Source organism: Brachyhypopomus gauderio, chromosome 1, assembly GCF_052324685.1.
Source record: "Brachyhypopomus gauderio isolate BG-103 chromosome 1, BGAUD_0.2, whole genome shotgun sequence".
Lineage (NCBI taxonomy): Eukaryota > Metazoa > Chordata > Actinopteri > Gymnotiformes > Hypopomidae > Brachyhypopomus > Brachyhypopomus gauderio.
In genome coordinates this window covers 31,949,822-31,973,399 of record NC_135211.1, presented here as the reverse complement: position 1 = coordinate 31,973,399, position 23,578 = coordinate 31,949,822, and the positions used below count along the sequence as shown (strand labels likewise).

Below are 23,578 nucleotides of genomic sequence, written 5' to 3'. Positions count from 1 at the left end.
AAAGAATTTATTTGCAAATAATGGTGGAAAATAAGTATTTGGTCACCTACAAACAAGCAAGATTTCTGGCTGTCACAGACCTGTAACTTCTTTTTTAAGTGGCTCCTCTTTCCCCCACTCATTACCTGTATTAATGGCACCTGTTTGAAGTCGTTAACAATATAAAAGACACCTGCCCACAACCTCAAACAGTCACACTCCAAACTCCACTATGGTGAAGACGAAAGCTGTCGGAGGACACCAGAAACCGAATTGTAGACCTGCACCAGGCTGGGAAGACTGAATCTGCAATAGGCAAGCAGCTTGGTGTGAAGAAATCTACTGTGGGAGCAATAATCAGAAAATGGAAGACCTACAAGACCACTACTAATCTCCCTCGATCTGGGTTAGGGTTAGGGTCTCCACGCAAGATCTCAGCCCGTGGGGTCAAAATGATCACAAGAATGGTGAGGAAAAATCCAAGAACCACAAGGGGGATCTAGTGAATGACCTGCAGAAAGCTGGAACCAACGTTACAAAGGCTACCATCAGCAACACACTACAACGCCAGGGACTCAGATCTTGCAGTGCCAGACGTGTCCCCCTGCTTAAAAAAGTAATTAGTTATAGTTACTCACTACTTGTTCAAAAAAGTAACTGAATTACTCAATAATAAAAGTAACTCATTACCAGGCAAAATAACTATTTGCATTACAGTAAAAAAAAAGTTATATGCCAATGAATAAGGATTTTTTGAAAAAGCAGTTTTCACAGTCAGTTGAAATGAGTAGATCAGGTGTTATTTATTGCACATCAACAGACCAGTGCAGGATAAAATCCTTTAAAATCCCAAATCTTTGTAAAAAAAAAAAGCAAAAGTAAACAGTTACACTTAGGGGTGTATTCAACTAAGGATTTTCATAGTCGAATCTGATTCGTCAGCTTTTCCCTTTAGTCGACTAATAGTCTAATCGGGTTTATTTATTTTTTTTTTTTTGAGCACCTTAAACGGGATAATGATAATAATAATAATAATAATAATAATAATAATAATAATAATAATAATAATAATAATAATAATAATCTTTATTTGTATAGCACCTTTCATACATACATGCAACTCAAAGTGCTTTACAGTATAAATAAAATAAACATTAAAAGGAGAAGACAAAAGGAAAATGTTAAAAGAAATTAAAGATAAAAATATTAAAATAACATAAAAGGTAAAGTAAATAAGATAATAAGAAGTAAAGTAAATAAGATAAAACTATTAAGATAATTGGATTTAGAACATAATAGACAACATAATGTAATAAATTAAATAAGATTGAGAATTTCTTAACTAAAAGCGGATCTAAACAGGAATGTTTTGAGACTGTTCATAAAACTATGCAGGGATGAAATGCCTCAGCTCTTCAGGAAGAGAATTCCAGAGCTTTGGGCCATAGTGGCTAAAAGCACCCTCGCCAATCTTTAATCGGCTTTTAGGAATCACCAGTAGATTACTGTTTGAAGACCTGAGAGACCTGACTGGAACATATCGAACCATCATTTCACTGAGGTAAAGAGGGGCAAGACAATGAAGACATTTAAAAACCATCACTAGAACCTTAAAATCTATTCTAAAGCTGACAGGTAACCAGTGCAGTGAGTGGAGTGCAGGTGTAATATGATCTCTCTTTCTCCTGCGGGTCAGAACCCTTGCAGCCCCGTTCTGAACTTGCTGTAGGTGCGAAATAGAGCTCTTTGGAAGAGCAGATAGAACAGCGTTACAATAATCTAGCCTTGATGTGATAAATGCATGGACAAGTTTTTCACTGTCAGCAGGATAGAGCATATCTCGTACCTTGGCGATGTTTCGAAGGTGAAAGTAAGCTGTCTTGCATGTAGTCATGATGTGTGATTTGAAGTTGAGCTCATTATCAAAGGTGACGTCCAGGTTCTTAACACATTGTCTGGCATTCAGATTCATATGATTTAAATAAGTCTGGACATCATTCCTCTGTGAATCACTGCCAAGAACAAGAACCTCTGTCTTCTATTTATTTAACTGTAGAAAATTGTCAGACATCCATGTCTGTATATCATCTATGCAGTCAAACAGTGAGCAAATTGATTTTAGGGCTTTAGGTTCTAGCGAGATATACAGTTGAGTGTCATCTGCATATTGATGATAACTAATACCATGTTTATTAATGATGTGTGGTAACGGAAGCATATATAGGTTGAATAGTAACGGCCCAAGAATTTATCCTTGGGGGACGCCACAAGTTATTTTTTGACATGTGGAGGAAGAGGTACCTAATGCTACATAGTAATCACGCCCAGTTGATCTAAACCAGTCTAAGCCACTAAGGCCTACCCAGCTCTGTAGTCGATCAAGAAGTATTTCATGATCAACGGTGTCAAAAGTGGCGCTTAAATCTAGCAGAAAAAGGACTGAGAGTTTGCCTGCATCCTTATTCAATCTCAAGTCATTTACTACGTTAACTAGGGCTGTTTCAGTGCTGTGGAGAGCTCTGAAACCAGATTGTGTCATTTATTTAATTTACTTTGACATAGTCATTCAACTGGATTGACACTACTTTTTCAATTATTTTGCTAAGAAAGGAAAGGTTAGATATAGGTCGATAATTATTAAGAATTGTGGGATCAAGAATTCTGTTCTTTAATAGTGGTTTAACCATTGCAGTTTTAAAAAATTTTAGGGAATTCACCCAATTGCAGAGACTGATTAACAATCGTTAGAACTTCATTTGCTAATGAGCTCAGAACCTGCTTGAAAAAGCTTGTTGGTAAAGGGTCCAGTTCACAAGTAGAGGATTTTAGTGATGAGATCACATCAAGTAGTGTTACCTACTAGTAATGTCAACTTCTTGGAAAAAAGACATATTAAAGTTAGGCTGAGTAACTGATGTAAGGGTTGATGGTCTATTAGTGCTTGTTGCTATGTTCTACCTTATACTAGTAATCTTGTCCCTAAAAAATATAGCAAACTCCTCACATTTTTCAACTGAAACAGTCTCAGGGAAGCTACAGGAGGTGGGGTTTACTAGCTGATCTATGCTTCTGAACAAGACAGCTGAGTTATTATTGGATGAATTTATTAAGGTAGAGAAATAGTTTTTCCTTGCTGATTTCACTTCACTGTTGTAATTCTGCAATGTTGTTTTATAAATATCAAAATGTACTTGCAATTTTGACTTTCGCCAACGTCTCTCAGCCTGCCTACAATCTTGCCTAAATTTTACAATAGATGGAGTGTTTCTCCAGGGCATCTTAATTTCACCAGAGATTATTTTAGTTACCTTTGGTGCCACAGCATCAATACAGTTCCTAACTCTGTGTGTGAATGTTTCAACTAGCTCATTCCCATTTTCTGAGAGGGGAGGGAGGGACTGTATCATGTCTGTGAAGGCCACGGCACTGCCAGCACTGAGATAACGCTTGGTTATTGTACGCTTTTCACTGAGTGTTCTAGTAGATAATGACATATTGAAAAATACACCAAAATGGTCAGAGATTGCAACATCACTAATTTCAGTATTATTAACCTCTATACGTTTAAAAATGATCAAATCTAAAATGTGGCCATGCTTATGAGTTAGGCCTGATACATGCTGTATGAGATTGAAAGAATTAAGCATCCTCATGAATTCTGAAGTGATTGGATTTGTGGATATATCCATGTGAATATTAAAATCCCCAGCAATTAAAACATAATCAAAATCAATTAAGATCCTTGAAAGCATTTCTTCAATCCCGGGATCCCGTTCTCATTCAGGACTTTTTTCCTCTTCAAAGTAAAAACCTAAAACACTCAGATAAATGAATAAACACGGTAGGTTGGCTTTATTCAGCTTTTATTTATTTACTTATTTATTTTTTTATGAAACGTTAGAGAACATTAACCGTCAGTCAGACAGGCACTGTGCAAAATATTTTAAATAAAATATGCCTGCCTGAAAATATATAAAAAATTGCCACACAACAGCAAAAAAAAAAAAATACAAGGAAAGGTTCAAGTAACGGGGTTTAAAAGCAAACAACAACAAAAAATGTTTATAGGCCTACTTACCAAGATGCACCATGACGAGACGAGACGACACGACTGAAACGACAAACGTCGTTACGCGTTTTAAATGGTATGCCATGTTGGTTGTTGTCGTGCGAAATGAAAAACTTTGATGACATAACTTGCACTTTACTTTATTTGATTCATCTTTGTGTTTTTCAAAATACTTTTGAAGTTTTTTTGTAGCCATTATAATCTCGGCAGATGCTGCGCGTATTCTGTTTTTAATGGCGTAATTCGCAACACTGGTCTTCTGACATACAGACCGATCCCTAGATCTCCTTTTCTCTCCCTACTTGAGTTCTTCCCTTCTTCCTTGAGTTGTCTCTCCCAAGTTTGATCTTCGTCAAGTCACTTCTCTGGTGTCAAGTTGTTTGCAAAATATAAAGAACGAATCTGCCCTTTTTTCCTGTTATCAATCTTTTGGTTGGTAAATTAGTTTGCTTTTAGTTAATCCTTCCTTAGCATTTGAGAGAGCCAGATTTCCCCTGGCATCCTTGGTTTGTTTTTTTTTTTCCTGTGAAGATAGGAAGCGGAGGTTTGTTTTCCCAATTTTCAATTTTAATCTGATCTATATGGCATAGAGCGTCAGTTTATGAACATGGCAACCTGGGATCTAGTCCAAGTCTCAACCAATTAAGTGTTTATTTATTTCTCTCCTTCCAATAGGTTTTAAAGTTAAGCACTTGAGTTGGGTCCTACTCTTACAAAAGCACCCATGGTGGCTTACCCATCTGGCCTCTGTTGTACCACCTAAGATGGCCAGGGCCCAATCCCCTGTTCTGGCAAATCACCACGTTACATATGCAAATTAAATTAGACTATGTAAGTTAGACCATGGCTTTAAAATAGCTTCATACTTGAAGAATTGTGAAGCTATTTTACAATCTTGTCCTACCAAGTCTCCAAAACTACAACTACAACCTCTATAACCTCTATTGCCAATTCAAACTTTTGCTTTTATGGGGCTACAAATGTAATTGCAGGTATTTGCTAAACATTGACTTTAGACTATGATGAGACAAAGAGCTTTTCATGGTTGTCACTGTACGGCGGGCCCCCTACTGGTTGCCCCCTTCCACAGCAGCAGTTGTCTTGTTGTTGTTGCGTTGTGTTCATCCCTCAAGTGGGCGGGACCTATGATCTGCCTCACCTGACAGTCGTTTGTTTGACTATATATGTCTTGTCTTTGTATCAGTTGACTGCTGGTCATTGTATCCTTAATTTGGATCTTGTCACAGGTTTTTGGTTTGCTCATTTTATTCATTAAAACCTCCCTTTTTCCTGAGACTTGGTGTGATCGCTTCCATTTTATTTCGCACTCCCTGCCCATCACAGAATGATCAGCCACCCTTCAAGAGCCGCCAGTCTCCTTTACTTTCTCCTTCGTTCGTGGTCATGTCTCGTGGTAAGTGTTTGTCTATGTGATGTTTGTTTGTTGTTTGTGTATAGAAGAGCTGGGTCATTTTTGTTCGTCCCACAGTAGATGTAGACGTAGTAGACTAGGGCAGTAGACCCTGGACTCTTCTCACTAAGTGGCTGTATTGTTAAAATTGTGTATGTGTTTGAATGGGCGTGTGGACCAGTGGGCCCTGCTCATTTGTGTCTGATGTTTTATGTTATATGTGCGTGAAGCGAGTGCTGCTCGTCACTGTCACCTCGTTCTCCGTTTGTCTTGTTATGTGTAGGGAGCGACTGCAAAAATGGAGGGGTGTGTCACTGGTATGTGTTGAGAGTGCGCATGTGTGGGTCCCGTCCGTTCATCGTTTGTCTTTTTGTGTTCATTTGTTCTACCGTGTGCGTGATTTGTTTTATGTAATTCCCCATATGCTCCTCCCCCTTAAATGTGTGTTGGGGGGGGGGGGGGGGGGGACCAGTAGTTGTCCCATGCCACGGAGTGTGGCGCAGCTCCTGCGGGAGGCCCTGACCAGGAACGTGGGGGATTCTCTTGAGCCGGTGGGTGCCCCTTCTTCTCACTGCATGAGGGGCCTGCCTTGGAGCCCCCAGGCTAAATAGAGAGGAGGCCTGGGGTGTGCTGAGACAGAGACCCCTCCCCCATGATAGGGGGATCAGGGTAAGTGGGCATTTGTGTTTTGTGTTGGTGTGTTAAGTGCTGTTGTGTGCAAGTTCCTGGTGATTCCCGACGGAGTTCCTGGCAAGTTCCTGACGGAGACCCTCCCCTTCGGGCTCGGGGTGGCTAGCCGTTGGAGGGGAGTGCGGCTTGGTGGGGGGGGACTGTCACGGTACGGCGAGCCCCCTACTGGTCGCCCCCTTCCACAGCGGCAGTTGTCTTGTTGTTGCTGCGTTGTGTCCTCAGGTGGGCGGGGCCTATGATCGTTTGTTTGTCTATATATGTCTTGTCTTTGTACCAGTTGACTGCTGGTCATTGTGTCCTTAATTTGGATCTTGTCACGGGTTTTTGGTTTGCTCACTTTATTCATTAAAACTTCCTTTTTCCCCTGAGATTTTATTTCGTATTCCGTGCCCGTCACAATGGTGGCTGTGTAATGGTGGATCTATTCATCGTGGATCCCTTCTTGGTGGCTGTGTAATGGTGGATCTATTCATGGTGGATCCCTTCTTGGTGGCTGTGTAATGGTGGATCTATTCATGGTGGATCCCTTCTTGGTGGCTGTGTAATGGTGGATCTTTTTGTGGAGGATCTGTAATTGTGATTCTTCATGGCGGATCAGTAAGGCTAAGGAGCTTTTTACCGTCCGAAGGCCAGGGGAATAATGGGCTACATCAAATATTTGTTAGATGAAAATCTCCCAGGAGGATATAACTTCATACTGTGTCCTAGTAGACCAAAGTTATAAAGAATACCTCCATATCCCCAAAAAGTGTAATAATTATTTAATAATGTAATTAAACTTCTATCCATCAGATCCTTTGCTTAGGATACAACCCCTTCGACCTGAACCCGGATGGATGCACTTCAAAACTATATGTTAGAATATGTGCTGAAAATATTTTCTTTTTCAAAGACTGGAAAAGCACTACCTTTCCAAAATGATATAAGACCGATAAAATGATACAGAAAACCAAAAAAGGACTAAGGACTAAGATGTATGTGTAATGTCAAGCTTTCCTTTTATCCTGATCAGTTTTATAAGCCCTTCAGGCATTTGATCTGGTCCAGTGGGTGATGCCTCACCTCGCCATTCATGGCTTATCACCTTCCACAAATTCATATGTGTTCAGGCTGAGCTTCAGGAGAGATATGATACTGGTACCATGTGTCATGCAGAAAAGAGTGCAATCAAAAAACATGGCCTGGTGCTGGTGCCTGAAGACAACAACTAGATTCAGTTAATTTATTTCCATTTGGACAAGTAATGGAAATTATTTACATTAAGGAAAGTTCTTCCCAGTCTTGTTCTCAATCTAGATTAGGGACACAACAATATTGTGCAGCAAATCGAGGACATTTTTTTATATGTCATTTTGGAAGGCATCCAAAAATAACACATCCTGCTGTAGCCACAGAAAATGGCTAATCAGAGAACACCCCCCTTTCCTCTGGAATGGTTTGGAAGTGCTGGATATCCGGAATAGCTGCATGTGCGGGAGCGTCAGAACATTCTGCTGTATAATGGCAGTGATGAGGCTCTGGCAGTGGAGGCAAAGTGGGCGAACTCTAAAGGAACATAATGGACTAGCTAACCAAGGGAGGCCAAGGGAAGAGGGGTGAAGGTGTGGAGGTGTAGAGGGGTGGAGGTGTGAAAGGGTGTAGGTGTAGAGATGTGTAGTGGTGGAGGGGTGGAAGTGTGTAGGGGTGTAGGTGTAGAGATGTGTAAGGGTGGAGGTGTGTGAAAGGTGCTATTTGTGGAAAAGGGTTTTACTGTAGTTATTGGAAGTGATTGGTATCATTAAAAGCTGACACATATGCAGTCTATGGACATTTGCCTTTGTTTAGCCTAAAAGCCCTCAGTAAACTAGAATAACAAAAATCATGTTGCTCCAATCTGTGCATTAGAAAAAAATATATATTTTAAGGTGTCAATCATGCTAATTATGCTAATTATGATTTTTATAAGTTAGCAAGTGAGAAAATGATCTAGCATACACATCTCTCAGTCTCAAATACTTCATGTAATTTTGAGGCTGTCGATACCACCATGATCTCCCCATCCTTTTGTTTTGCTTATTGACATTTCAGAAGTATTGTTTCAAAGTTATTTCACATTTTTGGCCATTTTTTTGGCCCTGAAGGGAATGCAGACAGTAAGAATACATGCTGCATTGATTTTTTGAAATGTAGTAAGTGAACTGATACACAACTTCCTTTCAGTCATATGGTTGAGTGTACTAGCCTAAGACTGTATATCCTGATACAGTTAGGCCTTTGAAAATGTGGTTAGCTAATCCGAATGGAGAAATAAAATGTGGGTAGGGGGTGTGGGTAAAAACGGAAGTGATAACGCTGAACTTCTAAAAGACCTGAAAGAACAGAACAGGATTTGTAAGTAACCAAACTGTAAAAATATTTGATGTTTTGACTTTTCGTCTTTGTTGGTATATTCATTGCCAGCAGGGGTCAGCAAAGACAAAAAATTTATTTAACGTCAGGAATCTTATTCATTAGCAGGTTCTTATGCCTGGAGTGGCATCATCACTGGCATGAACGCGATAAAAAAATTTCATCTTGATTATTAAATTTTACATTAACAGAATTTGAAAGACCTGAACCTCTAGAATTATAAACACATTTCAAAACCATGATATCATAGACTTCTATCTGGATTCTAGGGAATGCTGCTATAGAAAGTTCAGGGGATGGAGACGGGTACAAAACAAAACAACAACCCCCCCCACCACCAATCAACCTTAATTTAGTCTCCTGAACTATTTATATGATCACCCATTCACACTCAGAAAAAACATCTATGTAATATTGAAACACTGTTGGCCTGAACTTAACCTCTTCTGCTCATCTTTTGCAGTTGGTGTGTTAAGAATAAACAAGTTCTTTTAATCCAATTTTTATTTAGCATTGTCTTTGTCAACCCATCTCAAGGTTCTTATATTTGGCTGTACACGTTTATCTGGTATTGAGGTTGCATTCTGCTACGTTTAAAAACAAAATGCACCTGCTGATCCCCATAGGTGGTCTAGGAGGAAAAGGTTGGGGTTGCGCATAAGGAAAAGTCTGTATTTGCTTGTTTTGTTTGTTTATTAAACACAAGGCAAAAGTAGAATACATACTATATTAATTAAATACAATAAGGAAAGGTCACAGGTACCAGGTGAGCCATCACAAGCAGTAAGATGATAACTGACTGTGTAATAGCAACTGCCTTCCTTGAATGGTGAATGTGGACAGTCCAAACAAAGACGTTATTGTGTGATGAATTGACCAGTGCGATGAAGGTGCGTTCAAGTGGGGTTTGTTATGTTGGGAGGCAGGTGGAGAGGGCAGGGGGAGCGGGCATGTGTTCAGGATCCCGACAGCTTATGGGAAGAAGCTGTTGCAAAGTCTGGCAAAACTGGTCAGTATGTGATGGCATCCTGTGCCAGATGGGTGGCAGACTACAAATGTGTGAAAGGGGTGGGAGGGTGATACACTACGATGGAGATACTGGATACTGAGGAGGAGGGAGAGAACCACAGGCTCTCCAGGCAGTGTAGCGTCTCAAGACATTGCAGTTCCACAATGACTATCATTGCAAAACCATGTTATTAAGAGAAAGATGGTCATTCATAAATCACAACAACACCGGGTAGAGGAATGGATTGAATGAGATTTTAATGAATGAGGGAAGCTTGGTGGAATAGCTAGTTTGTTTGCCTACTAATAGACTAGACCAACATTAGCCTATAATAGAAGGTTATAATATAACAATACTAGACCAACATTAGCCTACAATAGAGGATTATATATAACAACACTAGACCAACATTAACATACAATAGAGGATTATAATCTTTGGGATAAAGACCAGGATGGATATCATTCTAAAAATCAACTATGTATTAATCCTGGGCATGAACTGTCAAAGTTTACTTGCACCATTGTATCCAATTGAATCATTATGTAGTGGACACATCAGTAATATTATTAATAATACTTTTTTACTATGTATTGTCTGTGATATATGTGATAAAATATTCCTTATAATGATATGTTTATGATAACCATAAAATATTTTCCCTTATCGCTTATGTTATGATCCCTTTACTCTTAGAAAGGCTGAGAAATGATCTGGTTTATTATGAATCCATCTATCAATGATAGTTTTGAAAGCAGCTTTTTCAGTGATGGTTGAAGGCTTCCATCGATTTTGTTCTATTCAGAATGGATTCTTCTGGAGGTAATGGTCAGATGATCTATGGAGGTAATGGTCAGATGATCGATGATGAATGATGGAGGTTACATGGCAAACCAGAGAACAAAGGACTCATGCACTCATGCACTGTGTGGATGAAAGAATTGCTTGCTACACCACCTCACTGCCTCAGATGCTCGTCATGTTTATGTAACACACACATTATGTAACACACACATTGTTAGCATGTAGCTTTTCTAACATGAGCCTTTTTTGTACCGCTCTGATTCAAATGTAATAAGACATTAAATATGTTCTAAGTGTTTTATTGGTGGACAAATACAAGGGAAAGACAATTTCACACTACATGATCTAACCATTGCAGGTTCCTCTACTGTCTTTGTGCTGAATGTGTTTCTGGAAAACAAAATGTAAATTCTCATTTGTGTGTGTGTGTGTGTGTGTGCGAGTGGGTGGGGGTGTTTAACATATTTACCTTGGTGTTGTTGAAGTAACAGGCTTTGGCAGCTGTGTAATTTCTTATGATTTGCTCTTGACCTATAATGACTCTTTCACTATGTGCCTGTCCCATCCCCCCCGTTAGCTCAAGCCAACCACCCATGTATCCAATCTCCAAAAACTGAACTGAGACCTGTGTCTGAGGTGTCAGTTTAGCTGGCTGATAGCCACATCAGAGTCTGGCCTGTAGGATAATGCCGCCTCTCTCTGGGGGCATGCTGTCATGTGTGATAAGGGCCCAACCAGAGCAGCATACATTCTGGCTACAGACAAAAATGGGAAAATTATGCACCACAATTAGAGGATCCAACACATAATGCAAAACGTCAAACAAAATGAAAAAAGAGCAGACAGATGAGAGAGGCAACGCTAACACATCTTCAATGTTTTACACAGATGCCAAACAGAGCACAAAAAATGGAAAAGATCTCTAGATTTCCTAATTTTATCATATGATTTAATGTATCTAATGTACGTATTTATATATTAATTTATTTAATTTTTCTTGTGTATACCAACCCTATAACCTTCAGTGTATAAATACATACAATAAGTTGACTGGGGCGTGGTTGTCGTCATGTTAACTAGGGCGTGGTTGTCATCAAGTTTACTGGGGCTCTGGTTGTCATCAAGTTTACTGGGGCTCTGGTTGTCGTCAAGTTTACTGGGGCTCTGGTTGTCGTCAAGTTTACTGGGGCTCTGGTTGTCGTCATGTTGACTGGGGCGCGGTTGTCGTCATGTTGACTGGGGCGCGGTTGTCGTCATGTTGACTGGGGCGCGGTTGTCGTCATGTTGCCTGGGGCGCGGTTGTTGTCAAGTTTACTGGGACGTGATTGTCGTCATGTTGTCAGCTGTGTGGACGTGCGGCTTGGTCGGGGGGATGTGGGGGGTCTGTTATGGTGTGGTGGCCTCCTGCTGGCCGCCTCTGTCAGCAGCGGCAGTATTTTATGTTGTCCTGTTGTTGCATTGTGTTTGTCCCTTAGGTGGGCGTGGCTCATTATGCAACCCGACACTTGAGGGTTTGTTTGTCTGTCTATATATGTTGTGTCTTTGTACCAGTTGACTGCTGGTTATTGTATACTGTATTTGGATTAGGTCACAGGCTTTCAGTTGGTGCACATTATTCATTAAATCCTCCTTTTCCCTTGAGACTGGCGTGATCGCATCCTCTTTGTTTGCACTCTCTCGCTCGTCACAACTAGCCAGCCAACTAACTTGCTAACTTCACATAGCTAAAAATAAGGCCTTTTATTACCGTTTAGCAGTAATTAAAAAATTATTTGGATTGACTATCTTTTTGTAAAAAAAAAAAAAATTTTACTATTAACAAATGCGTCAGTTGACTCACCTGTTTTTGAGTTAAATGACCACTAACACTGCTAACCGCTCATTCTTCACATTATGTGGTACAGTACCTGTGTTTATTTGCACTTTTCCTTGATTTTAATTCCTGTTAAGTTTTGAGACTATGTTCATTTCATATGTTCAGATACCTGTAGTTTAGTAATCACCCATATGATTCTGAATGATCTACGGAATTATCTAGGATGCATTCTGTGAACAGGCAAAGCACTTTGTAAGTTGCTCTGGATAAGAGCGTCTGCTAAATGCCCCAAATGTAAATATTATGTCTGGCTTGATCTGCTGGTGAGATAGGATCTAATCTGGAACGCATTTTGTGAAAAGTAATGCAGTCAAAGAAAATCCAAATACATTTACAATATAATGCATACCGTAATTAGGCTAATACAGTATTAAAGTTGTTTGTCGTACCTTACTCACACAGGACTACAAATACAAATAATTTAATTAAACTGATGAAATCTTTCCTGAGGCTCTCAAATGTGATATAGTCAGCTAATCCAGGACTGTGTTTACAAAATATGTTTGTCAATATTGTTTGGGGTCAATAGTTCATACAGACGGCCTGATGGAGTTCTAATGAGAGTCTATGACAGAGATGTCACCAAATCACCAGACTGCAAAATGTTTATGGCTAGTAAAAAATGTGTTGCTTCTTCTGTCTCCAGTGTGGTGCAGTACATTATAGTAATAATAGTATCTATAAAGCATACTTCCTACCTTCACCCATCCTTGATGTTTATTGTCTCAAACTGTATTTTTAATGAATTTATTTTTAGTAATTTGTAGATAGAATGTGATAGATGTGTTGAATACTTTCTAAAGTATGCACACCAGATATTTCTATATGTATATATGTACCATGGATATTTGTGTTTGTGTATATGCACACCAAATATTTTGCGTATGCAAACTATAATGGCTACTTTTGTGGAATGAGATCATCCATACCCCTTATCTCATAATGATTCTCTGCAAAAATCAATGGAAAGGCAATATGTGCTTGTGTTAATGATAACAAAGAATAGTGCAGGATCAGGGCAAGTGTCAAGGTCACCTCATTCAACTGGAACATTTTAAATCAGCACAATCTGGTATGTTCTATTCCACACAGAGCAAAAATTGATTTTGGTTATAAATTATATTTAGTATAAAGGATACCTCAGGTTTATTATAAATACATCATACTCTGAAATGGTATTAATATAGTTTCAGCACGGAGTGTGAATTGCCATAAGAATATCAAAATACACATATGCTGTAGGTATCGTTTCTTTTTTGTTAACCATGTAAGGTTACCCTAAAGATTCTGTGGTAAAACAGCCTATATTATCGCTGGTGGATACGGTCTGATCTTGAAGTGCTTCACTTCTCCACTTCTCCACTGATGCTCTCTCTCTCTTGCTCAGGTGTGAAATGTCATTAATCTGCAGCACATTCCACACCAGAAGAATTACAGGATTATGTAACACAAGCACTCCCAATGCAATTAAGGCACTTCTGAAAGCTTCTCTGAAAAACTACGGGGCCAATAAGTTTGGGGAAAGAGTGGCTTGATTAACTTTGTGTTATTTAAGGAAGCACAAGATGTGAGCTCTTGTGAGGTAGATATAACATGTTGTAACCGTTTTCAGGTTAACCTTTAAATGTAGTTAGGCATATGATATAAGACGAAGAACAACTGGATCAGAATTACAATGTTATGACTGAAGCCATTGCCAGTACTTAAAACAGAAACACTATTTAAAATGTTCTAAAAGCAAAACTGCTATGAATTTTGAATAACTGCATCTTGAATGTTGATATAACCGAAAACCTCTTCTGCCTTCCTCCCTTCCAGTAAGACCTCTGAGAGAGAACAGCCATGGATAACAAAGCGTCAGACCGCTGGCTGAGCATGGACAGCTGGCGTTGGAGGCAGACCTGCACCATCAGCTTCTCTCTCTAGCTTGGAGCACATGGGGACATTGAGGTCAGAGGCCTTTCACACATCCTTAAAGTTTCATGCATTGGGCAACTTGCCACACCTTTTATCACTTCCTGCAACCTGACCTTTGTGACTCCATAACCCAAGCTCTTACTGTCATTAAATAATCTCAGTTATGGTCTGGTGGTTAGGAAACTGGTCTTGTGACCGGAGGGTCATGGGTTCGATTCTCAGGTGTGACTGAGGTGTCCTTGAGCAAGGCACCTAACCCCAACTACTCCCCAGGTGCTGGGCTAGGGCTGCCCCCCGCTCTGGGCACATGTGCACCACAGCCCCCTAGATGGCTAAATGCAGGGGATAAATTAACTAATATGGCCCATTAGCATTTTTACATATTTACCATGCTGTAAACAACAAATTCAGTCAACACACATTTGATAACTTCAGTGTTTGCTTTTATAAATGTGATGGCAAGCTAGCATAAGGAGAAAATGGAGATGAGAGTATTGTACCCACTATTTTATACCAACCTTTTGTACACAATGACTTTCTGTAGCCTGCAGCGACATGAGGTGGCCAGCAAACATGGGTTACAAAAAAAAACTTTTACAAAATAACTTTACTTTCCTCTTATGTATGAAACGCATATGCCTTCACCTAGCAAACTTAAAGGTCACTTGTGTAAAAAGACTGTCAGACTGTGTGGAATCCACACAAAAACACTACAACTTTGTATATGCTTAAACTTTATTATTTAACAATTACTGCAATTATAGCATAATTATTGGTGCATACCTGGTGTACTTGACATCTGTTTAATTTAGTTCTGTCCATGGTAGCATTTCATTGCTAGCACTGATTAAAAGATTGAGCTGTAATTGAAATACCCTGTAGTACTGGTTTGTAGACAATATGTAGCTATAACCTATTCAGAACACAAAAAGTGAAGTATCCATACTTTAAAATGCACAGCATTACAGAATACATTCAGTGCTTGTAATTTCTGCACAGTCCTTACAACACTTAATTAAAAAAAACTTTAAAACATACACTTCCAGTGCCTTTTAATAACCATTTAGTAATAGTGCATTCATATGGAATGCATTAATTGTGCAATATGTGTATTTAGAGAACTGATGTCCAACTCAAGTAAAGTCAAAGTCAAATTTATTTATGTAGAGCGTTTTACAACACGTTGTCACAAATCAGCTTTACAATTGTATGGGTCCTGATCCCTAATGAGCAAGCCAGAGGTGACAGTGGCAAGGAAAAACTCGCTATGATGGTGGGGATTAGGAAGAAACCTCAGGAGGACCAAGACTCAAAAGGGAACCCATTCTCCATTGGGCAGCCCACTAGCAGAAGTCCATATTCATAGTTCAAATATAGTTCTATATTTATAGTTCTAAATCCAGGCCAAGTAGTCACAGTCCCTTTAATGCAGATGGTGAGCCTCAGGTAGGAGTTGGTATCAGCGCGTCCTCTTGCGGCAATGGTACATCCAACCACGGCTTCGGCACATCCATTGGCAAGCCAGACCATCTCCTAGGTGCTTGTATGGAATCTTCTTAGGTAGAAGCATGCAAAAAAGATATAATACAGGTTGAGTATGAGAACATCAATTTAAATAACCATTGATTTAAACATATATAGCTCACGTGCCAATGACTAGCATGTGACTCTGGCAGGCTAATCTATAGCAGCATAACTAAAGGGAGGGGTTCAGAGGTGACCAAAGTCATGAGGGCTCACTGAGCCATTATTTTCCACCCAAGTCATTGTCACAACTAGAGTGATTCCATGACATGGCTGGATGACACAATCAACATCTCAGATTACCAGAAGACTCAATGACTGGGGGCCCACGAGCTCCACAACTTCACATGTAGAATATTAACTGAAGGCTGGATTAAATAGGTGAGTCTTAAGTCTAGATTTAAAGATCGGAACTGTACTAATCTTACTTTTTGTAGATAAGTCCAACAAAACATTATGCAATATCTAGCTTAGAATACTCCACTGCATTTTTTACAGCTTAACAATTTACCCTTGTAAATGTGACATACATTTGACAAAAATACAAACTCAAATGAATTTGTTGTAGATGTGCTAGGATAGCAGGGACAGAGAAAGAGAAAACAGGGAAAGAGAGAGAGCAAGATAAAAGGGAAAGAGAGAGAGTGACAGACATTTATTTTATGTTCCATTGCTTTCAGACTGTGGGTGAACAGATTTTGAGGCACTCTGTAAAGATAATTTGAATATTCAGGAAATTTAAACCGACATCGCTTTCAGCTTGCTGGTCTCACTGTAATGTAAAGTGTCACCTGCAGACAAATGCAAAATCATGACCTGAAATAAATGTTAGAATATTCCAGCACTGCTGTACAGATACTGTCTCACTGAAGGACACTTTCTAGTCCCCAATGTATATGAGTATATGGTGTGTGTTCACAACAGTATGGTAAATATTCCCTCTATTTTTGACCTGGGTGAAATGCTTCATGTAATTACCGTAGTACTGGTATCATCCTTTCAAAGGTAATTGATATTTGGCAATCTACTTACCAAGCTTTTTAGGCAAAGGAAGTGGTTAGCAGTGTAGCAACCTACAGACGCAGGGCATCGTCCCCAACACTGCTAATTAAATGGTAATGACACTGTCAGCAACAGCTTATAGCATCTGCAACAGGATATGTGTCTTCTCCCAGATGTCAAATTACATACTGCAGTTTACACTGACCCACAATCTTCAGAGCTAAAGATTTAGAACACTATGGTCATTGGTGTCTTAAAATAAACACCTCCGAGAGCTATGGCACAAAAAAAATGTATTCATGGCAAAAGTGGGAATAATAAGTAGCTACTGATTGATGTTAATGGCATTTGCTAGTTAGATCACAAAAGACTCTAGACACTGCCCTAATCAGTAATTAGAGGACCGCGAGTGACAGACTGTCAGCATAGACTGTAATTTATGCAGAATGGTGATCAGTGTCACTGTTGGACAGCCATCATTGGTATGTCTAGACTAGACACTGTGAGGAATAGGCAAAATCTTTTTATAAAACGGCATAGCGCCACATGTTGTGGTCAGTGTACTTCAGTACCAGATGTAAAGTCTCATAAAATCATATTTCATAGATGCATACACTATATCTAAGCATATTCAAATCAAGGTTCCTCTGAACTGTACATCAGGAAAAACAGAATGCATTTCTCATCTCCGTAATAAATATGTAAATAAACAACTGAAGGACATTACAGTCTACTAAATGAAATGTGTTTCCTGTGATAATGTAGGGTTCATTCTGCCCTTTAACAAAGACATTTCTAGTCTTGAGGTGTAAGATTGATGAAAGTAATTAACATCAAGCAACCATCAGTTTGTCTGTCATGTTTTGTAATATTTCTGTTCTTGGAACTACAACCTCTATTAACCTAGTTAGATCATTAAGATTTCAGTTAGAATGTGTAATGGCACAAATCGTAAAACTTTGGATCATCCAGCGGTGCTGCAGAAGGCATTCCAAGAACTGCTTAAGTGGCAAAAGGCAGAAGCAAACTACAAGATGTCAGGACGGAGGGTAGAGATGACCGCGCTGCTGGTGGCTCTGCCATCGTGTGTTCACACTGCTGAAAGGTTCATGTTATAAGATTTGACAGGCGTTCCTGAAAGGCTCACACATGGGCACCAACGAACCAAGGACTTGAGGGTCGTGACCTTCAACAGACAATGATGAATCATTAGTAGACCTGCCTTGCCATTTGACATTTGCAATTTGGACAGGATTTGAATGCAAGAAAGGAGGGATAAGTGAACGCACAGGAAATTACATTTACCCATGTGAATCTATATAGACATACATTTTGGATCCAAATCCATTTACATTTACTATGTGTGTATCCTATGGACATGTGGTTGACATTTAACTCTTTTTCATGTATTAATTGTAATATTTTAATGCATATTTAGCACACAAGAATGTACTGCATACATTTTCTGAATATATAAGGTGGCTAGTTTTAAAATCGTATCTATAATACGCAAAAAAATTATATACATATAAATATACAAAATAAATATACATCTCTGTGCAAGATCAATAAGCCATTTTCATATTCTACACTGAAATGCACAAACTTCTATTTATTATCTTATCTATTTATTCTGTCCATTATATGTACAAATATGTCTCAGTGCAATTGGCTTTGGCATTGAAACACACGAAAACCTATTATCGACACTACTTCAGAATGTCATTAAATGCAAGACTGAGTTGAAGAGAAAACCGATAATAATCATTCGCTACTACTAAACCAGGAAATGAGTTCTTCAAGCCTGAGGGTTAAAGCATGAATGGCCACACACAGACACACACACACACACACACACGTGTTTGAACGAAGATTTTCCAAATCTAAAAAAAAGCAAAACTAATCTGTAAAATAAACAGATAAAAAATCTCATTTGTCCTATTGATCCTATTGAATGAGTGCATGCATGCATTTGACTTTCTGAATTGATGTCCCATGCATTACACCGAATGTTCAGGTAAATTTGAGGTGACTTACAGGCAAAAATGGCCTTCGGTCTTTGTCTTTTCGTATTAGCACAATCTCTTAATATCAAAATGGGAAATCAGATTTACAGTATTCAAAACAAGGCATTTGTGATCTGGGGTGTGTTTACCAATAACGAACGATATTAGCAATTTACAAACAACTTTAAGAATAATGTAACTTTAAGACAGCACAGCTGCCTTGCGATCTCTGCCTGCAAGTGTAGTGAGCACCAACCAAACAGACTGTGCCGGAAACCCTCTACACCCCACCTCCATTGGAAATAACCATGCTTGCCAGCCTTTTTCCCTGCACTCCATGATGAGGTCTTGATACTTCAGGCTCTTCCTCTCCTGGGCCTCATCACAGCCTTCCTCTCATGGCACTGTTAATTCCACCAGGATGATCTTTTTAGCCTGCTCAGACCAAATAACTATGTCAGGCCTCAAGGTGGTCTGGACAACAAGGGGGGAAAGTGAGCTTCCTACACAGGTCAGCTGACAGCTCCTATCCTTGTGCCCCCTAGAGGATGTTGGTCCTCGCTCTCTTCACAGAGGACGTCTGCTCTCCTGCCCTGATGAACTGTACTGCTGGTACCTGTGGCTTGGGTGGTTGCGGTCTTCTCCTGGCCTGCTATAGGATGTCTGCGATCACTCAGAGCACCTGGTCATGGCTCCACCTGTATCTCCCCTGGGCCAGAGCTGTTTGATACCCAGCTAGTATGTGTGACAGGGTCTCCTTCTTCCCACAGAGCCTGCAGCGTGGGTCCTCCCTCAGTGCATTCCATTCCAGAGTTCAGACCATGTGAACCTCCTGTTTGGGAGGTCCGATCTGGTCCATGTCCCCTGGTAGACTAGTTCGACAGCTTTTGCCTTCTGTGTTTTTTCCTCTTGTTAATGCACTTCAGCTTGTGCCATTTCTCTCCTCTGCTGCACACTTGCCTTCTTCCACTGAGTGAAGTGAGATGTTCCCAGTCCCTGGTGCCCAGTGCAGACGTTGCCAACTATGTCCCTCAACTCCAAAGAGCTTTCAGCTTGCCTGACCGCAGTGTCTGCTACCCACTTGCGGCCAGTTCTTGTGGTAACTCCAGCTTTGCTGACACGCTCGTCGTTACAGTCCCTGAGCATCATGGTCACCCTGCACTTGGCCACCTTGAACTCCTCTACCACAGAGGAAAATGGAAGTTGCAGCTGCCCTGACCAAATGTAAAGTCCCACTGCTGTGAAGCTGGGAGGGATGCCCAGCCACCACCTGAGATGTTTATTCACTCTCCTTTCCACCTCCTCCACTACAGTCAATGGAATCTCATAGACCGTCAGTAACCACATCAGCCTTGGTAGAAGCCAGTGTTGGTATAGCCAGGCTTTAAACTTGCCAGGTAGGCCCGATCTTTCAATTCTCCTTAGCCACTCGTCTGCCTGCTTTCCTGTGTTGGTGATGTTGTTCCTGTCACTGAGGGTGTCATCATACCACTTCCCTAGGCATTTGATGGGGTTATCCTTGATTGTTGGGATCTGTTCGCCTTGCATGTGTAGTTCAAATGCTTCAGTTAGTTTCTTATTACCATACTTCGGGACTTCTTGGGTTTGAATATCATCCTTGCCAATGAAGCCAAAGCCCCAAGGGTCTTCAGGATCCACCTGGCCTGCATGTGTGTTGAAGTTGTTATAGTGAGGCCATCCATGAATCCTCTCAGGGGGGCTTTCTGCTTCCTGGTGCAGTAATTGGTCACTTGGCTTCTGCTGCTGCAGAACCCAAGTAGTTGTTAATCTTCTGCCTGATCTTGTCTGGACTGTTAAGTTGCCCTTTTCACCCTTGGCTTCCTGGATCAGATGACTGAGGACCGCGGTATGTTCCAGACACCTGGAGAACCCTGGTATGCCTCCCTTCTGGATTGAGGTGTCAACATACCCATTCTGCGTCATGTAGGTTGTCATGCGCCCTGCCAAGACTGAGAGAAAAATCTTGGCTTCTACACTCAGCAAGGAGATGGTGCAGAACTGGCTGATTGCAGAAGAGTCTTTCTCTTCTGTGGACCCTTCTTGTAGGCTTTGTAGGGTAATCCACTTGGTCCAGGGGCTGGTGCTGTTCTCTCCCTCTTTACTACCTCCTCCACTTCTTTCCATGTTGAAGTTTGTAGGTTACGGCGTTAACCCTCTTCAGCACTTTAAACGGTCCGATGTAACGTTGACTGAGTTTACGGCGGGGCTGACGAAGGTTGAGATTCTTAGTGGAGAGCCATACTCGCTGACCAGGGTGATGGATCAGGGCCGGGAGACGACGGCGATCAGCATTCATGCGGCGGGTATGGAGGGCACGTCTCAACTGAACGTGAGCTTGTTCCCAGGTCCGAGCACTGCGCGTCAGCCACTCGTCTAGTGTAGGGATATCAGAGGGCGTCTTATCCCATGGGAAAAACGGGGGTTGATAGCCGTAGACGATTTGGAAAGGAGTGAGTTTGGTTGAGGAGTGTATTATAGAGTTACGTGCGTACTCAGCCCAGGGGAGATATTTATGCCAGTCTCTCTGAGATGCGCAGTACTGGCGTAGAAACCGACCCAGTTCTTGGTTGTACCGCTCCACCTCACCATTGGACTGGGGATGATATCCTGACGTCAGGCTGGCTGTCACTCCGAGCAGTTTGCAGAACTGGGTCCAGACGCGCGAGGTGAACTGAACCCCTCGATCGGACAGGATGTCTTCTGGGAGCCCATAGATCCGGAAGACGTACTGGAAGATGTCCGATGCTGTTTCCATGGCTGTAGGTAACTTGGGGCGAGGAATCAGATGACACATTTTCGAAAACCTGTCCACTACAACAAAGATTACGGTATTGCCTCCTGAGACAGGCAGATCGGTAACAAAGTCGACCGCTATGTGTGACCATGGCCGACGTGGGATACGTAACGGGAGGAGTTTACCGGTGCGTGGAGTACGCGACTGAGCGCATATTTCGCAGGCGAGTACGTAGTCGCGAATGTCGTCCTCCCACGATGGCCACCAATACTTCCGAGCAATGAGGTGGCGAGTGCGAGTGATGCCCGGGTGTCCAGTCCCTGCCGTGTCATGGGCGAGCTGGAGGATTCGCCCTCGCAACGACACCGGGACATATTGCTTACCCTCGGGACAGTCTTCGGGACTGGGGTCAGTGAGTAAAGCCGCATCCAAGTCGTCTTGCACATCCCATCTTATGAGGTCGAGGAAGCAGGAGTCCTTGAGAATATGCACCGGCGCCTCATCGCTCGGTGATCTGTCGTGGATCCGAGACAGAGCATCCGCCTTGGTATTCTTGGAACCGGGCCTGTAACACACTGAGAATTTAAACCGGGAGAAAAACAGAGCCCACCTTGCCTGACGCGGATTCAATCGTCTGGCGGACTTCACATACTCTAGGTTCTTATGGTCAGTATATACTATAAACGGATGTTCGGAGCCCTCCAGCCAATGACGCCACTGTTCTAGCGCTAGTTTCATAGCCAGGAGTTCTCTATCTCCCACGTCGTAGTTTACTTCGGCCGGTTTCAACTTCTTTGAGAAGTAAGCGCAGGGAAACAGTTTAGGAGGGTCTCCTTGTCGTTGGGATAGAACAGCGCCCACACCCACCTCCGATGCGTCAACCTCGACGATAAACTGGAGTTTAGGATCCGGGAGGTGCAATATGGGTGCACTGGTGAACGCAGTTTTCAACGTGTTGAACGCTTGATGCTCTTTGGAGGACCACACGAAGCGCGTCTTCTTCCCCCCTTTCAGGAGGTCGGTGAGAGGGGCCGCTATCGAACCGAAGCTCCTAATGAAACGACGGCAGAAGTTCGCGAACCCCAGGAACCGTTGCAGTTCTTTCGTCGAACGAGGTACCGGCCAGTTAGTCACTGCATCCACCTTATCAGCATCCATGTGCATTTGGCCCGGCGAGAGGGTACATCCTAGGAACGAGACGGTAGAAACGTGGAACTCGCACTTCTCAGCTTTCACATACAGTTTATTCTCCCGGAGACGTTGCAGGACAGCGGAGACGTGTTGGACGTGTTCGGTGATTGAGGGAGAATAAATCAGGATGTATTCTGATCGTCAATGTAAACGAAGACAAAACGATCTATCATCTCACGGAAGATATCGTCCATAAAGGCTTGGAATACTGATGGACTGTTTGACAGCCCATAGGGCATCACCAGGTATTCATAGTGACCTCGAGCAGTAACGAAGGCAGTTTTCCACTCATCCCCCTCCCGTATGCGTATCAGATTGTAAGCGCTCCTCAGGTCCAGTTTAGTGAACACAGTCGCTCCCATCAATCGCTCTTGCGAAGCAGAGATAAAAGGAAGGGGGTAAGCGAACTTCGAGGTGACAGCATTAAGCGCACGATAATCAATACAGGGACGTAGTCCACCCCCCTTCTTCTCCATGAAGAAGAACCCGGCTGCTACTGGGGACGTCGATGGGCGGATGTACCCCTTCTGCAGTGCTTCACTGATGTAAGATTCCATCGCGGCATCTTCGGGACGGGAGAGAGGGTATGGCTTAGATCTCTTGGGCAAAGACGACCCGGGGAGAAAGTCAATGGCGCAGTCGCTAGGTCTGTGAGGGGGTAATAGACTGGCCTGAGTCTTGTTAAAGACGTCCTTATACTCCTGGTACTGTTCAGGTACGACTCCAGAGAGGGGCGCCAACCCGGAAGTGACCTTCCTCACCGCAGTAAACACACAGGCCCTCGCGGACACGACGAGCCCGTTCCTTCGGCGTGAGGGGAGATCTGCTCAATCGTACGGGGTCTGGGAAGGCATGGGGTGTCTCGCCGAGGGGTTTGGGAGACTGAACACGGGGAGTTGACACAGGAGATCTCTCACGGTTGGGACGGTGAGTGGCTAATATTTTATCCACGTTTAC

General features: G+C 41.8%; 1 protein-coding gene and 1 long non-coding RNA gene across 4 annotated transcripts in view; one reads left to right on the top strand and one right to left on the bottom strand.

The window, feature by feature from the left end:
• slc6a1b (solute carrier family 6 member 1b) overlaps positions 1–23,578 on the top strand; it is a 103,365-nt gene that overhangs the window by 35,672 nt on the left and 44,115 nt on the right. For all 3 annotated transcript variants that reach the window (XM_077009878.1, XM_077009887.1, XM_077009896.1), the window contains exon 2: positions 14,045–14,176. The gene's annotated coding sequence lies outside the window, so the exon portion shown is untranslated. The remainder of the gene's footprint in view (positions 1–14,044; positions 14,177–23,578) is intronic.
• On the bottom strand, positions 9,779–10,886 carry LOC143527149 (uncharacterized). The gene is made up of 2 exons (XR_013134041.1): positions 10,820–10,886; positions 9,779–10,384 (listed from the first exon to the last, which is right to left on the bottom strand). It is a non-coding gene; the product is annotated as an uncharacterized LOC143527149 (long non-coding RNA).